Source organism: Panulirus ornatus, chromosome 12 (assembly GCF_036320965.1).
Source record: "Panulirus ornatus isolate Po-2019 chromosome 12, ASM3632096v1, whole genome shotgun sequence".
Taxonomy (NCBI): Eukaryota; Metazoa; Arthropoda; class Malacostraca; order Decapoda; family Palinuridae; genus Panulirus; species Panulirus ornatus.
The window spans coordinates 1,727,504-1,732,786 of record NC_092235.1 but is presented as its reverse complement, the minus strand read 5'-3'; positions in this window follow the sequence as shown (position 1 = coordinate 1,732,786).

Genomic DNA, 5,283 nt, shown 5'->3' with positions numbered 1-5,283 from the left:
ATCAAATAAGAAACAAAAATAGCCTCTAACATAGAAGCTGAAGATAACATATGGAACACACAACACTAAAATGTCCAGGACTAGAAATATAATAACCTCAAACACAAAACTGACTCCAAACATGTACATAAACTAATTTACTGGTAAACAATAACACTGAGAGGACTACATATGAAAATTATTGGTTTGATGCAAGGTACAAAAAAAAGGCAAATGGAGGTGTACAGTACATAGCAAAGATAAACAATGAAACAGTTTGCATGGATTAGTAATATTACAGCCAATTTTGTTGTCGCTAGACTGGTGAAGCCATAATGCAAGAATAAACTGGAGTCCAAGTATAAGAATCAAAAGTACATAATGTGTTGTGAAAACTGGTACCAGAATGAAATAATTAAACACAAGAAGATAGATATCAGCATAAAGCATAGAAAATCCATGAAATAAAATTATCAATGGAATAATCATAGTTACACACATATGAATATTTCATGCAGTTTCAAGGAAAAACAAACTAGCTCAACTAAATACTTTAATGTGGCAACATGAGGAAAAGAGAGAAGCTTTGGAAATGATTTACATCTTGTACGACATTTTTACTTCACAATAAAAGTATTCTCTTAAACAGGGTCATCTTGGGGCTCAGCGAGGCCATTCCTTTCAAATTACAGTCTGCGTACACCATCCAAATATAACAGTGCGAATGGAAAATTTAGGTAGGCTAAACATTAATTGAAAACATCAGGGGAGACCCATTATGAAGAAGAGCAAAGTAACTTGTCAGCTTTACCTTTTACTGCAGATAATATCTGATGAATTAATTTCAATGAGTCCTTAACTTTACAAAGATGCAGAAGTGTCTTGTTCATCTGAAAAATATAAAGAACAAAATGCTAATCAGCAGCGTAGTTACAAGAGGATGGAGGGTAGGCCCCAGGAACCACCGACTGTTTAGGGTTTTTATGATATCCAATTCTGCCTAGCTCCTAGGTTGCCATCCAGTCAATTTGGCCGTGATAATCTTGGCAAATCTATCCCCAAGGGTCCCAAATATCTAAACGCCAGTGGTAAATAGCACCTCGACTTAACTCAAAATATCACATATTGTTTACTTGACACTTATAGAGCCTAGCTTTCATGTGGTAATCAATAAGATTTGAAAATGAACTTTGTCTAAATACAACACAAACACTTTAAACAGCTAATGTTAGAAATGAAAAGAAAAGTACTAATCAATAATAACAAATATAAACAAACCGTAACTTTTATTCTGTCCCTTACCACCATGCATGTCTGTTCAAACAAAACCAACTGACCAAAAATAATTCTTTATGAACGTCTCGATTAACTAGAATTTGCCAAGAGACAATAACATATAAGAGAAGTTTTAGTCTGCAAACAAAACAAATACTTAAAACAGCTAACACAAAAGTAAAAAATAGATATCATAAATGATCATAAATTAAAGCCAGTAACTATCAATAGCTGTCGCTTACACTCACGAATGGCTGACCCGTACCATATTTTGGTCTTCCGCTTCACGTACAAATCTTGACCTATAACAATCCTAAATTATAATTACTATAATTTTCTTTAATCATTATATTACAATTTTCTTATGTTAATAATTAGTATAACAAACACAAACAAAAACTGTAGAACTATCAGAAGACAAATTTCAGGCAGCAACTATGAACAAGCGGGAAGGTTTGATCATTTCTCTCCTGCTCCTGCCTCTCTCTCCGTCTCCCATATGGCCTTCCCATACACCAAGATGATATATATATATATATATATATATATATATATATATATATATATATATATATATATATATATATATATATATATATATATCTGGCCATTTCCCTGATCAACTTTGTTAACGTAGGTTGCATAAAATATACAAAATCACTAACCTCATTACAGGTTACTATATTATAAGAAATAATTTCATAGATTTTTGTTTATTCTCCATAGATTTGAAACACTTTAAAAGCCTAGCTTGTATACTAAGATTTTCATCCTCTGAGCGAAGCCATACAATAATCTTCCTTATCTACTCTGAGCATTGCATAGCCTCCTGATGATCAAGGTTGCTGTTTTGGTTGTCCATTTCCCTTGTTACTGCTGCGAATCACTGCACACCTTACATGAGTGCCTTCCACAGTATTAGGGACAGCTGCTGGGCCTCACTGTTGCTACTTCTGGGACGGTTGCCAATCTTCCTCGTATTCCCTCATGACCACAGCGCCAAACCGACTCCCGCCATCAGGCCGAGACGCACAAACATTTCTGACAAAATTGAGACAAACGCTTTCGCGTCAGTTTTGACACCAATTGAATTTATACGACAATTACGTTCAAGATGCTTGGTTTTTCGTTCATGGATTGAACAGAAGCAACCAACGATGGTTGCTACTGCCCAATCCATGAAGTCCCCCCCACCACGGAAAGGTAACCAAGCTTCGGGGGGGATGGGTGTTTACCCTGACGTCAACGGAGAAACTCAATACAATATTTTTATTATAACTTTCCTTAATCTTGAAAAATGAATCAATCAGAGGGAACAATAGCCCCAGCCATATAAAGATTGGCTAACCGAATCCTTTGCGCATTGTGTAGAAAGTGATTTCTTTGAGGGTTGCTTTATGGAAGGCACGGTAGCGTCGGAAGAGTTTCATTTTCTCTTTGAAGACGAAGGAAATTATCCCCGTAAATCTATGTATTTTTTTTGGGCGGGATAATGTTCCCATTTTTTTTCTTTCTTTGTTTTTCAACGTCCCTATGCAGACATTATGTGCCATCCACTACTGGGAGAAAGCCAGACTTCCGCTAGATTAACGTAATCCTTGGCGGGGCGAAACGAAAGTTGTCTTGGTGTTGGTTCCTCAGTGATAACCCAAACACAAACACAAACACACCTCCAGTGTCCACTCTAGGGCCGTGTTCTCCTGCAGCACCAGCAGGAAGAAAGAACTCCGGTTCCTCAAAAACTGAATCTTTTGGCACGGGGAGCGTGTGTCATCTCGACACGCCTTTTAACACCCGTACGTGGTGCGGAGTGCAGTCGGTGTGTAACCTAGGACATGTCATGTGTTATTAGTCCCAGTCGGTCTAGAACGCTGGGCCTGACATGTGTTGGGGGACCAAGTCGGTCTTGAATAGTGGGCCTGACAGGTCTTGAGACCTGCCATGTCTCCCTGAAGGTGGGCCTGACAAGTGGGGTGGGCTGCATTTCCTCATGGATGGTGGGTCTGGTAGGGCGTGTGGGCTGCAGTGCCACTTGAGTGGGTGAGGTCACTTGGCCAGCATCAGTGGGACGGTGAGGTTTCACTTTTGCACAGCGACCGTTGACGGAAAGTGGTGTCACGTCGGCAAGAAGTGCCTTCTTGTAGGAGGCATAGCAGGGTTACTGGATGACGGCAATCCCGCGGTGGTTCTCGTACGTGGATGCAGCCAGGATACTTCTCCGTGGTGGGGCTCGCTTCGTGGTTGGTGGAAGTGGCCCTCCCCGCCACATGGTCACAGTGGTTGACCTATTTTACGTCAACACATTACGAGGTCAACCTTCACCAAATCCATATGGCGTTCATACCAGCTTCACCCATATTCCATTTCCTCCAATTCCACTTCTGGGTATTCCACCTCCATATCCATACAGCCAAATTCCACTCCATCCATGACTTCCACGTCCGGGTATTCCACCAATTCCACTCCATCCATCTCTTCAACGTCTGGGTATTCCACCTCCATATCCACACAGCCAAATTCCACTCCATCCATCACTTCCACGTCTCGGTATTCCACTTCCATGTCCACACAGCCATAGCCCATGTCAAATACATGGACATATTCAAATTCCATCTCCTGGACAAAGGAGGATCGTCCTACTTCCTTGATGAACATTATTATATTGAAGTGTTCGAGGAAAGGTTGAGGGAGCTTGCAAGGCGGAGCAGAGATGTTCACTCGACAGAGGTCACAGCTCAAATGATGCTCTCGGTCCCGGCTCCCGCCTTATATAACCTGGGAACTGATCATATCCTAGCATAGCTTAATATAGAGAAGTCTAATATAGTGAAGTCAATACTTTAATACAGTTAAGTTTATTTCTCAATAGTTTAATACATGTGCCTCACAACAGTTCCTTCACCCGTACAATGTCCCATCAGAAAACACAAGGATTGTCATTATAATTCGTTTTTATCATCAGAAATTAGATTAAAGTGACTAAAGATAAGTGGTTTAATATGTTATGTGTGTTCTCTGTCATCATAAAGATGGCCATCTACCCTGATGTGTATAGAAAACATCAATTTTGCCGAGGCTGTGGTGAAGATAAGAACACAATGATATGATAATGTGGTCATACAATGGTGTAGTCAAGATGTTGTGTTAGAACTATGTAGTGAAGATGGGAGTGTAGTGAAGAGGAGGATTTAGTGAAAATATATATGTTTCTTCACGCTGAGCCATTCCATATAGATGAATATATCTATAATCTAATTGCGGTAAATTACCATATGACTTTAACGGCACCAGCCAGCAGGAAAAATGTCGGATATAGGAGTGACTGAATATTTTGTCGGGTACAGAAATAATTGAATATTTGGTACGATCGATCAAAATGCTTTTTATAGGCAAATAATTTCTGATTTTTCAAATGATTTTTTCCATCTGTTGGAACTGGTGTAAGTAATTAAAGATATGAAAACCGATGGAAAAGTTCAGTTTAACGCTTTTACGAATGTCTTGGTGCGTGTTTGGGAAGACCAGTAAACTACAGGAATATATTGGTCTAATGTCCCCTGCTCGTCCAACAGCAGATATTGTAAGGTCTGAGACATTATTTCTGGTGGAGGTGGATTCTCTCCGGCATTGCGTAAATCACTTCCACAAACTTGCGCCATTTTGCACAAATACAGATCCGATATGATGCATTTCCCAGCTCTGTTGCGTTATGGACCCTACTCATCCTAGCCTAACCTAGCCTAAATAAAAAGGTGTAGAATAATGTGCAACATTTCTCCTTCATAACAAGTGATAATAAACCTAGGCTATACAGCAACCAGGAACGTCCATATTTGTCTAACTTCTCACATGTCTGTGTCATCTGTCTGCAAACATGTCGACCATTACCATGAGGGCAATTGCGGCTTTTGATTTTGAATATCTCATGTTTCCTCTCTGCCGTGAGATCTTCATACTTAAACAAAATGGTGGGCCGTAAGAAATATATGTCCATCGAAGGTAAAATTTATGGCTCAGTTCTATCATCAG